The sequence below is a fragment of the Artemia franciscana genome, chromosome 18 (genome assembly GCF_032884065.1).
Source record: "Artemia franciscana chromosome 18, ASM3288406v1, whole genome shotgun sequence".
NCBI classification, from domain to species: domain Eukaryota; kingdom Metazoa; phylum Arthropoda; class Branchiopoda; order Anostraca; family Artemiidae; genus Artemia; species Artemia franciscana.
Genome location: NC_088880.1, coordinates 7,937,050 through 7,950,513, shown reverse-complemented (window position 1 = coordinate 7,950,513; position 13,464 = coordinate 7,937,050). Strand labels below are relative to the sequence as shown.

The window sequence follows — 13,464 nt, the reverse complement described above, 5'->3', positions numbered from 1 at the left end:
CATCTTTGAAAATTTCGCTAAGGTTTGATCTGTACCAAGTTTGGCGGAACTGTTCGGAACACGTGGTGGTCTGAGATGTACACCAGGTGACACGAGGTGAGCAATCCCTCAATTTTGTATTTGAACAACAGCCCTTTCTGTAGGTGTACCTCATACAGGAGTAAAGTCAGTTTACAGGTTGTTCGGAGTTTGCCAGTTTTTAACCCCCCCCCCCCCCCTACCACACACACAAAAATTGCCTGAGTCTAAAAAGTGTAGCTTTGTTAGTTCCTATATTGTATTTAATGCTTATTTCCAGTAAAATTTCATTGTTAATTGATAGCTACTCTGATCTTGAATTCAGTTAAAAGCTTCAAAAGCAATTTTTCTTACCCCTTTCATGATTCTTCAGCTTATAGAAACCTTTGAAGCAGATAGTTTAAGGCCTAATTTTTGATCCGTACCGTCCATCCCAGCCATGGCGGGAACAAAATGAAAAAAAAGAAAACATGCTTTAAAATTTCTGTGAAAAAGTTCTTCAAGCACAAATATTTTGAGTTCTCTGTAAAGTGCCCCAGAATATTTATAAGTGTCTTTACAATAGATATTGTGGCACTGAAATTGTTTGATGGCTTGTTTTCAACACTTTCTTTATAATTTCTTTTAAATCGAGGAAGGGCATCGCCGCTTGTCTTATGATTCCCCTAAATTGACGTCCCTGACTAAAGGGACGTCTCTTATGATCCTCTCAAATGACTTCCCTGACTAAAGGAATCCTGTTTAATTAAAGATGTAACTTTAAGAGTCAGTTTCGAAATTGCCTTTAGAACAATAGCTCTCAAATAAAAGTCCATTGTCCTGTACGATAAACAAGGTTCCGTACCATTTGGAGGGTTAATGACCTTGAATTCTTTATGTTTTTGCCTTTACTCAACTAGTAAATTTCAATTATTTACGTTTATTTAATGTATTTAAATTTTTCATTTATTTATGTTTGAATGTGAGTATTTTTCTGTCTCTTTACATTTTTTTTAACATTAACACTTATTATTTCTAGAAGAAGTCCTTAATCGTCACCTCACTGACAAATAATATTTGAGTATGAATCATATTCTGATTCTATAAGAAGTAATTACACCTTTCACGCAATCATCTTGAATTTTTGTCTCTATTCTAAAGACACTCAAATATCCCTGTTACTAGCGTTTAATAGAATACGGGTAATAAAGTAGACAGGATTGTATGTGTCAGGTTTCTTAGAAACCAAAGAATCTTTTTGCCTCTGTCTTTTTTCCCATAGAACTCTTCAAAAAATTCCCTTTGGTCCAGATGTTGCTTTCTCTGCCGAACGCTTTCTAAATAGAAATTTTGAATGTTGTTTGCTCAACTGCTTTTTATCCCTAAAAGCTTGACTTTTGCCAATCTAAGGAGAGGATTTATTAGAAACTGATAATAAAGACTTTTATTATAATTATAATTATATACTGATAATAAAAAAAGCCCAAAGACCAAAAAAGGACAAAAATAAGACTGTAAAATAGTTATTAAATTTTTTAGTAAAAGGAAAGCTAAACAAAACTCTACTTCCTTTATTGATGCCACAACAGACATCTACTTGGGAAATCTCTACTTGGCTAAAATTTTGGCATGAGGGCTGGTGTTAACGGGTGTAAACTTGACGGGATGGTGTCGGAGGAGCCACGACCCCAATTTTGCCTTTTAGTTATAGAGGACAAAAATCTAATGCAAAAATTGCAAAAAAATATTACAAATTCCACTGGACAGCCGAAGGGAAATGGGATGTGGGTTATCATTTGATATACCTGTTTGCATATCATCCACCAATTGGCGAAATATTGCATTTGTTTGCTATCTACTTTTGATATATTTTTGTCGTGTACTTTTTACCTACTTTTGTGATCTACTATTTGCTTGTATCTACTTCTGTTATCTGCTTGTTATCTGCTTTGTTATCATCTTTTGTGATCTACTATATGCCTGCTATCTACTTTTTTGTCTACTATATGCCTGCTATCTACTTTGTTGTCTACTTGCTATCTGCTTTGCTATCTACTTTTGTGATTTACTATATACGTGTTATCTACTTTTGTTGTCTATTTTCTTGTACTTGTGACACTGCACTTGCACTTTTCTGGGAATTCCCTTTGTCTTTTACGCATACAACGTATTACACTTTTGTTAAACGTATAAAATCGTTTGACTTCAATTCTAATAAAAAAAAGACTTCCATTTACAATTAAGGAGTTTTTGCTTGTAGCGGAAGTCAAATTAGAAATACAGAAACGTTGGTGAAAACTAGCAGAAAATAAGCTAAAAATTAATAATATCGATCATATTTAAAAAAAATTTAACGAAATCACTAGAAATTATCCTAGTCTATTGAGCTCCAAGATATTCAGAGGCGAAGGCGTTGCCAACCATAATAAATATATAGCAATTCAAACATCAAGACTGATTTATCCAGAATTACGTTTTTTTCTCAGGTAGAATAATTTTTGCTCTCAAGAGATGAAAATTTAGTTTTTTCGTAAAAGTGCTTTACATACTTTCTTCGACGAAACGTCCGTTCTTTGGGTGCCGCGCTTCTATCTGTTCCAAGTGGCTAATTCCTTACTAGTTACTGATATTTGTTCTTTTTAAAGTACCAGGGACACTGAAATCGAGATTATATTTTTTTCTGGTGATTTTTCTGGCAAATTTTCAGATTTTTTTTTTTTAAGGAGAAACCAGGGTTTCGATTTTAACGTAAAAGACTCCCATATGCAGTTAAGGAGTTTTAACTTCTAACGTCAAGTTTAAAAATACAAAGGAAATGTTAGTGGAAAAGCAACACAAAGTAAGCTAAAAACATATGGGACCAATCAGCTTAAGAAGTTGTAGCTTTTCTTTTAAGGCGTAGTGTTCTTTCGGAATCATCAAATTGTTAATGCTAAGTGTTGTCAAATTTAGCGAATTGGTTTTGCATCAACGTTTCCACAGTTCAACGTGGCAACACTGACGAATATATAATGCTGCTCTTAAAACTATTTTGCTACAACCAAAAGAAACTCCTAGAAAATAGCAGTTCTCAGGAACAAATGGAACGAGAAGGTTGATTATTCCTGGTAGGTTCAAGGAACAAAAAATCTTTACTTTGATGTCCATGGTATACTGTCAGCGAGTGAGAGAGAAATAAAAATCGTGAAATAAAAATATAAAAATTAGAAATTAAAAATATTGCCGATACGCCCGTATCAGCTATCTATATGCACATAATATGCTTTGATTTACTTCAACTTTCCCCTCAAGGTTTCCTCAGATATCTTTTTCAATATCCTCAGCCTCAGTAGTACTCGCTATGAAAGTAGTAGTTTTAGTGTTAGAAGTGGTAGTAATAATAGTAGTTGTGGTAGCAGTAGAAGCAGCAGTGGTTGTAGTAGTAGTCTCGTGCAAATGTTGCCCTTTTAGTCAATTGATCATCTCTCTTATCATTTCCTGAAAGTTCCAAATTAACATATTCAGTCATTCCTGAGTTACACCCTTTTGACCACCCATATACACATAAAAAGTCTTGACGTAGTTCAACACTATTCTCAACATTCCCTGAAAGGCTCATCTAAATGCCCTTCGCATATTTGGAAACTTTAAGTCAAACATACCTACCTTTTCTCAATAACATATAGTATGTCTAAACAATGAACAAATTGATTGACATACAACCTTTACCCGGAGGCCTCGAGGGAGGGAAGACATCCCCAAACGCATAGTTACCAAACTTTTCAACAATGCTGAAAAAATTGATGTCTCAAAGCTTTGTTTGGATGTTTGTTTTGGGAAATGATGGAAGTGGAGGGGGGTAGTTGATTGCTCTCAGATAACTTAGACTCCTAAAAAGGGCACTGTAACTTACAATTTAAAATCAAATGAGACCCACCTGAATTTATGCGACCACTCATTCAATAAAATTCTTATATGCCCCCAGGGTGTAACTTAAAGCTCTTGCCCCAAGGCTACGGGGGTTGTGTCAATATTGGACGCATTTTATATGTTCTTTGGACTATTTTAAACAAAACGGCCATCCCACAATTTCAATCACATGTGTTTGGTGAAAAGCGGAGTAGTTGGGGGGGGGGGTACTAGTTGATCTTCATCACTTTTGACCTTTAAAAGGGAACTAGAACTTCAGATTTCAACCAAATGAGCCACCTCTAAAGTTTCTACAACATCTACTACTACTACTAACAACTCACTGCAGCACCAAGCCGCCTGAGGCCAACACAGCTGCACACGCCCCTCTTCCATCCCAATCTATTGAAAGCCTTCCCATTTACACCCTCCCAGGAATTGTCATTTTCTTTAATTTTTTTTATGACGTTTTCCCACCCAAGACGAGGAAGAGCTGCTATCCCTTTAGCCTTAGGTGGTTGGCCGAAAAGGATAATATTTGGCAATCTGTCATCCTTCATCCGTACAACTTGCCCTAGTCATTTCAACCTTTCTTTCATTATAGCCCGAGAAAGCGGGATTGAACCACATTTTTTTGTACAGTCTAATATTTGAAATACGGTCAGTCAGCCGGGTACCGAGAACAATCCTTAGGCAATTTCTCTGGAAAACATCTTGTAAATCTTCATCCGCTTTTTGGAGTACCCATGCTTCAGAGCCATATTGGACCACTGTCATCGTCACTGCAGCTTCTTATATTCTAATCTTGGTTTGCAGACTTATCTTCCTATTCGTCCAAACTTTATTTTAACTGTGAAAAAAAACATCTTGAGTCTTGGCTATTCCACTTTTAACATCTTCACTGCACCGTTTTTACTAATAATGTAGTAAACCTAACCAAGGTAAGTGAAGCTGTCCACTTGATTTATCTTTCCGTTACCCAACGTCACCTTTTCATCTTCACCTATTAGCCTATTCACCTAGCCTTAGTGACTTAGTCTTCTTAACATTGATTTTCAAACATATTCTAGCAACCTGAACACCCAAAACCTCTTAAAATTCATTCGTTTTGCTTACACTTTCATCTGGGATGCTTAAATCATCACCATAATCTAAGTCCGGGAGATTTTTGCCATCCCATTTGATTCCGTGGTCTCCCATTGCCTTTCCTGTGCTCCTTAAGAAAAGGTCCATCAGAATGATCCATATAAAGGGGGATAGAACAAAACCCTGTTTAATTCCTGATTTAATACAAACCAGCTGCTAACCTCATTTCCTACCTTAACCACAGCAGTGTTATTCTCGTACATAGCACTAATCACTTTGATGTATTTGTCTGGTATATCATGCAAGGATAAGACCTTTGCTAAAGCTCTTCTATCAAAAGAATCGGACGCTTGCTCATAATCATTAAAACTAAGAACCAAAGATGTTTGAAAACTCAGGCACTTCTCAATTATTAACTTAAGAGTAAACAGTTGGTTGACAGATTCCCTACCTTTTCTAAAACCGCACTGTTCTTCTCTTAAAACTCTGTTTGCTGCACATCTCAGTCTAAAAACTATCATATTACTAATTAGTTTGCTACCTGAAGAGACCAGACTAATGCCTTGTTAACTTTCACACTCACTCTTGTCACATTTCTTATACAGTGGTGTAATTAAGTTTTTCGTAAAATGTTTAGGTACTTCCCCTTTTTTGAAAATCAAATTCATGATCTTTAGTAACTTATTTCCAACCTAAGAGCCACCATGTTTAAGAAACTCATCTAACACACTATCAGCAACTGGAGCTTTATTAGGTTTTAATCTTTTTAGTACTGTCGCTAATTCTTCCTCACAAAACAAATCTTCCTTCATATCCAAGGCATCACAAACTTTTTCATATTCCTCTGTGTCTTTTCCTACAACTCTATCTCGGTTTAACACATTCTCAAAGTGTTCTGCCCATCGCTCTTTAACTCTTTCCATCTCACTAATTATGTCCCCGTTCCTCTCTTTAACTGGGACAAGTTCGGACCGACTACTCCCTCTCAATTTATTAACATGCTAGTACAATATTTTACTACAATGCCGTTTAGCTGCATCTTCCAAATCCTCGGCAATTTTATCCATGGCATCCACTTCACACCTCCTTTGCTCATAATTTAATGCTTTCTCCCCTTTCTTTGCATTCCTTCATATTTCATATGATCTATCACTCAGATAATTCCTGTACAAACCCCCCTTCTCCTCTCTATTAAACATCAAGCTTTTTCACTAATATTCCTAGCTGCAGTCCTAACTTTCTTCCCTCAGACACTATCAGCAACTTCTCAAATTGTTTTTCTAAAATTATTCCAACCATCTTCCAAATTGTAAGATTTTAAACTTTCAAGCTTAGTATTCAACTGTTCCAGAAAAGTTTTCCTCAAATTTTCATCCTGGAGTCTACCAACATCATAACTTCCCGGGAGGTAGTTACCCTTCCGAAATCTCAGCTGTAAATTAGCCCTGGACGCTACTAGATGGTGATCTTTACTTTTAACATCAATAACAGCGCTCCTATCTACCCTAGTATTTTGTATTGATCCTGCCGGTCTTCGGTTTACTATAACATGATCAATGAGGTTTGCTGTCTTATCATCACGTGAATATCATGTCAACTTATGTGCCATTTTATGACCAAACACCGTATGGGTTATAACTAGGTTGTTATACCTACAAAATTGCAAAAGTCTAAAACCATTACTGTTTTTTTTCCTATACCGAATTTACCTAGGCTAGGATACCACATATCCCTATTTCTGCCGACCTGGGCGTTAAAATCTCCTAGTAAATACATCAAATATCTACCTGGGACCCTGTCTGTTTGCTCCTGTAACTGTAAGTAAAATTCATATGAGTCACTAGTATCTCGGTCAGTCGGTTCTACAGGGGCACATACTACTATAACTGATACCCTTAACTGTTTAGTCATAAAATGAGCAATTAGTATTCTATTATTAATACCTTCCCAACGTAAACGAGACTTGCAGCTTCCTTAATCATCATGAGCCCTACTCCCTGTCTATATAACCCATCTTTCCTGCCTGAGTAAACTAATTTCATGCTTCCTACCCCTGTATTATGAGTTTCTGAAACTCCTAATAAGTCTAATTCGAATCGCCTGAATTGGTCAGTCAAAATGTCCGTATGATAGACAGTTTTTAACGTCGCAACATTCCAAGTTCCAATTTTCATGTTCTTTAAATCATTGATATTATTTTGGCCTCAGGAAAAGAAAGGATCCCGGATGCCAGTGTAGGACAGGGATCGCATATTTTCTCAAGTCTACACCGAAGCGCTTAAGCCAGCTTAGAACCGGACATAGGACTCTTAAGTGCCCCAGGGGCGTAACTTGCATCCTTTGTTCCTTGGCTCTCATGGCTTGTACCAACCCCAAAAGCCTTGTTATGTGGGCTTTGGACTATTTTGAATAAAAGGACTTCCTCAAAACGTCTATTGGATGCATCTCTGGAAAACACGTCGTGTGTGTGTGTGTGTGTGTGTGTGGGGGGGTAGGTGCGCTACGATCGCTTTGACTCTTAAAAAGGGCACTCTTGCCTCTGATAACCAACCAAATGCCCTTTTCAAAGCATATATAACCACCCTTTCCATAAAACCTTATATGCTCCCAGGGTATAACTTAGAGCCCTTTCCCTGAGAGCTGTGGTTGGGAGCGGGATTGTCTTCCTCACAGATCATAATTTCTGTCCCCTTTAACTACGATGAACAAAATTGCTACCTCAATACTATTTTTGGAGGTGTCTGGGGAAATGATGGATGGGGGGGGGGCTGGTTGTTCTCAAGGGTCAAATCACCTCAGTTTTGAAAAGGGCACTATAACTTCAAATTTAAAATCAATTAAGCCCCGTCTGAAGTTTATACGACCGTCCATTTCATAAGAACCTCACATGCCCCCAGAACATACATTACAACCCTTACCCTGAGAGCTGTGGGGCGGGGGTGTCTTCCTCAAAGACATATTTTCTGGACCTTTCAACTACTATGAACAAAATTGCTATTTCCAATTTTTAAATGGAAGTTTGAGGAAATGGTGAGCTTCAGAAGGTGGGGGGGGGCTTAGGGCTGGTTGCTCCCAATTACTTTTGACTCATAAAAAGAGCACCATAACTTCCAATTTCAAATCAAATGAGCCACATATGAACTTGATGCGACCATCCATTCCATAAAACCTTTAATGGCCCCTGGGCATGACTTACAACCCTATCCCCAGGGCACTGGGGGTTGTTTTTACCCTAGAGGCATTGTTACGTGTTTTTTGGACTATTTTGAACAAAATCGCTATCTCAGAGTTTCTGTTATATTCGTTTGGTGAAAAGAGGGGTAGTCGGGAGGGGGGGGGGGGGCTAGTTGCTCTCAATTACTTTTAACTCTTAACGGGGAAGTGAAACTTCCCATTTTCAACCGAATGATCCTCCTCTAAAGTTTATACAAACATCCCTTTCATAAAACCTTAAATGGTCCCTGGGCATAACTTACAAACCTTGCCCCCATGTTCTTGTGGTTTATTTCAACTTCTTGAGCCTTGTTACATGATATTTTGACTATTTCGAATAAAATGGCTATCTCAAAATTTCTATTAAATGCGTTTCGAAAAAATAGGACGTGTTTGTTTGTGTGTTTCTGTTGGTGGTGGGGGGGGGGTAGCTGCCCTCCGATCACTTCGACTTTCGAAAAGGTTACTAGAGCTTCTGATTACCAACCCAATGAGTCCCCTCCGAAGTTTATAAGACCATGCTCTCTTTAAAATCCTTATATGCCCCCAGGGTGTAACTTACAGCCCATGCCCTGAGGGCTGTAGGGGGGTCGTCATCCTCAAATACGTTATTTCTAGACCTTTTAACTACGTTGAACAAAATGACTATCTCAAAGTTTTTATTGAAACTGTTTTGGGAAATCATCGGCGTTGGATCACTTTTGACTATTAAAAGGGGCACTAGCCCTCTGAAATTCCAATCGAATGAGCCCTTTTTTAAGTTTCTATGACAACTATTTCTACGCGAATTGCCATGGTCTATAACAAACAAACCAAAAATTTGTATGTAACACAATAAACCTATTTTGATGATTGGTTTTAATGATTCGTGTACGTTTTGGTTTAATAGCTCATATAGGTTTATGACTCATAAACGTATTTTGCTTGTTGATTTTAATAACTCGTATACGTGTTGGTTTAATTACTCATATAGGTTTACAACTCGTAAATCTATTATAGTGATTGGTTTAACTCATACACGTTTTGGTTTAATGATTCATACATGTTTGTAACTCATAACCGTATTTTGCTGGTTGGTTTTAATGATTCATATAGGTTTATAACTCATAAACCTATTTTGTTGATTGATTTTAATAACTCACATACGCTTTATGTGAAATGGTAAGCTAGTTAAAAGAACGAGGAGTTAAATTATACCTTATTGGTTGTCCTATGTACAATTTTAAGCCAATACAAAGAGCAATATTTGTTAGCGTCGAAATTCTCTCTACCAGCAGTCTCTTTTTCTCAGTGGTTGAACTCTTTTCTTCTAAAACTAAGGTTAATAAGCTTTCGGAAGACACATTGGCATAGCATATCCTATACTACTGTGATTGTTATTATTTTTTTTTTTGCTTTTTAGTGCTATTTTTCAAACAGTTCGTAGTAACGAACTGTAGCAAGGTGCGACCCGGTTCAATAGTAAACGAAACTCTAAAAAACGGAATTTTGATGCTAAAAGATACACCAAAAGAATCGAATTTTCATGCTGATTTTAAATATATAAGTTTCATCAAATTTAGTCTTTGTCATCAAAAGTTACGAGTCTGAGAAAATTTGCCTTGGTTTTGGAAAATAGGGGGAAACCCCCCCTAAATGTCATAGAATCCTAACGAAAATCACACCATCGCATTCAGCGTATCAGAGAACCCTATAGCAATAATTTCAAGCTCCTATCTACAAAAATGTGGAATTTCGTATTTTTTGCCAGAACATAGATCACGTGTGCGTGTTTATTTGTTTGTTTTTTTTCCCAGGGGTCATCGTATCGACCAATTGGTCCTAGAATGACGCAAGAGGGCTCATTCTAACGGAAATGAAAAGTTCTAGTGCCCTTTTTAAGTGACTAAAAAATTGGAGGTCATCTAGGCCCCCTCCCACGCTCATTTTTTCCCAAAGTCAACGGATCAAAATTTTGAGATAGCCATTTTGTTCCGCATAGTCGAAAACCATAATAACTATGTCTTTGGGGATGACTTACTCCCCCTTAGTCCCCGGGGGGAGGGGCTGCAAGCTACAAACTTTGACCAGTGTTTACATACAGTAATGGTTATTGGGAAGTGTACAGACGTTTTTAGGGGGATTTTTTTGGTTTGGGGGTGGGGTTGAGGGGAGGGGGGCTATGTGGGAGGATCTTTTCCTTGGAGGAATACGTCATGGGGGAAAAGAAATTCAACGAAAAGAGCGCGGGATTTTCAAGCATTACTATAAAAAACAATGAAAAATAAAAATGAAAGTTTTTCCAATTGAAAGTAAGGAGTAGCATTATAACTTAAAACGAACAGAGATTATTACGAATATGAGGGTTCTAAAAATACTTTAGCATAAAGAGCGAGGTATTTAGGAGGTGATAAATACCTCGCTCTTTATGCTAAAGTATTTTTAGTAATTTCAACTATTTATTCTACGGCCTTTCTAATCAGGGGTCATTCTTAAAGAATTAGGACAAAACTTAAGATTTAGTGTAAAGAGCGAGGTATTAACGAAGGGACAAACCCCCTCATATACATAATAAAAATATAAGAATATAAAAGTTTGTTACGTAAGTTAATTCTTAAGTTACGTACATTTTTTACTAATAAAAACGTTCGTTAAAAATTAAAAGTTCTAGTTGCCTTTTTAAGTAACCGAAAAATTGGAGGGCAGCTAGGCCTCATTCCCCACCCCTTATTTCTCAAAATCGTCTGATCAAAACTAAGAGAAAGCCATTTAGCCAAAAAAAAGAATTAATATGCAAATTTCATTTTAATAGTTTATGTGTGGAGAGCCAAAATCAAACATGTATTAATTCAAAAACGTTCAGAAATTAAATAAAAAACTAGTTTTTTCAGCTGAAAGTAAGGAGCGACATTAAAACTTAAAACGAACAGAAATTACTCCGTATATGAAATGGGTTGTCCCCTCCGCAATCCCTCGCTCTTTACGCTAAAGTTTCACTGTTTGCCACAATTCTACTTTTTAAAACAATTAAAAACTTTAGCGTAAAGAGCGAGGGATTGCGGAGGGGAAAACCCATTTCATATACGGAGTAATTTCTGTTCGTTTTAAGTTTTAATGTCGCTCCTTACTTTCAGTTGGAAAAAACTAGTTTTTTTTTATTTAATTTTATCGTTAAGGTGGCAAAGCTGCTTCAGCCCTTGAAATATAGCTAAAGAATTAGAAACAATTAAATCAAAACAAAGGATGTTTTAACATTTTGTAAAAATGCACTATTTAGAATACACTAATATTTTACAAAGTTAAATAAAAAACAGCTAATTTGAATTGGAAAGTGTTGGGTTCCCCAACATGTTATACTAGCTAAAGATAGAAGAGGTGAAATAAAATGGCCCGAGCTTAGCCTCTTTTTTTCGCCACTTTCTTTCTAAATTCACTGTGCCTTGATATTATCAAATGTGAGTTGTTTGAACAATATGCTTGAAATAGTTGGAATCCTAGGGTTTCGACAAAAGTGGGAAAGTAAGAAATGTAAGATATCACTTCGTAAAATGATGCCAATACAAGTCATGACACGCCAAATTCGCATTTTTGAGTCAAATGAAAAAAAAGGTGAAAAAATAGGCTATAAACCTAGGTAACGCAGCGTCAAAAGATAAGAAAGAAGATTCATATGAAATACAAATTGGGAATACCCTAAAAACTAGCTAAATCAATAAGCTAAATAATACCCTAAAAACAATAAACAAGAACGATATAATTAAGAAAAAGAATAAATATAAAATAAGCTGACGTATTGTATCGTTCTGATTAATTTATAATATTAATATTAATAAACTTCTCTCTCTCTCTCTCTCTCTCTCTCCCCCTCTCTCTCTTTCTCTCTCTCTCTCTCTCTCTCTCTCTCTCTCTCTCTCTCTCCTCTCTCTCTCTCTCTCTCTCTCTCTCTCTCTCTCTCTCTCTCTCACTCTTTCCTTCTCTCCCCTTTCTCTTGTACTCATTTAGCTTAACCTTCCTCTGAGCATCTGTACTACGTACTACGAAGCATGTTTGAAACGTTGACTTTATCCCTGAGTTATGCGTCAGAAAGGGCAAAAGCAATGATACATTATCCATTTCCCCTCGGGAATATAAAAAGTACTTACCTCGTAAAGGTACAATGGTGATTCTCTGCCAACAAAAGTGGGTCATATAGCATTGTCATGTCTCCAGGGCTTATATAAGGAAAAAACTTGATTTTATGTAAAATATGTTGTCTCTTTTTTCTTTGAGATTGATTACCAATATCTAGTTGGAAGTTTAGCTCCGAAGTGTCGGGGGAAATTTAGGACATAGAATGGCACGTATTTGATTCATATGTTTTGTAAGTCAATATATCTCCTGTATTTACTATTTTTTTTTTTTATCATTTTACTTGTTTGCCATTGCAATAACCAAAATATTAAAATTAATTGATTGGTAAGTCAGTATATCTCCAGTATTTATTATTTATTTTATCATTTTACTTGTTTGCCATTGCAATAACCCAAATATTAAAATTGATTAATTGGGAAATGTCTTATCAATATAGTGAGATTTGCATGACAACTAAGCTATAGCCTCCTGGGCGTTTCAACGTGCAACATACTTGTCCTGACGAATCTTCTCACCCACATTATAGTGTCCTAACATTCACTCACAATAGCACTAATCAGCTGTTCATATGATCCACAATGACACATAAATTTGAACAAACTATCATCATGCACTCACATATTGGGCAAGAAGAAGGGTTCTTATTTCTAATATTTCTAATTTGTTTTAGAGGAAGTTTAGGATACAGAATGGCCAGTTTTCTGTGGTAACGAAGTGTAAGGAAGGAGCAACCCAGCTCAATAAATAATTTCTGAGACCACACTGGCTAATATTGACAAAACACAAAATCGCAAAGAAAGGAAGAACGAGGACAATAACAAGCCAGTGAAAAAATTGAAAATTATGCAAATATTTCGGTCAAGACCTCTGCTTGACCGTCCAAAGTGCAGAATAAATTGATAAAAAAACAAAACAAAAAAAAAACCTTAAAACAAAACACAAAACTAAAATATGATGACCCTTTCTCAGTAACGGAGTTACCCTTTCACCGTTACTGAGAAAGGGTCATCATATTTTAGTTTTGTGTTTTGTTTTAAGGTTTTTTTATATTTTTATCAGTTTATTCTGCACTGAGGACGGCCAAGCGGAGGTCTTGACCGAAATATTTGCATAATTTTCAATTTTTTTCAGGCTGTTTATTGTCCTCGTTCTTCTTTTCTTCGCGATTTT

General features: G+C 36.4%; 1 protein-coding gene across 2 annotated transcripts in view; it reads left to right on the top strand.

Moving 5' to 3' along the window:
• Positions 1-13,464, top strand: part of LOC136038559 (C2 domain-containing protein 5-like) — a 289,931-nt gene that overhangs the window by 123,959 nt on the left and 152,508 nt on the right. The window lies entirely within an intron of this gene.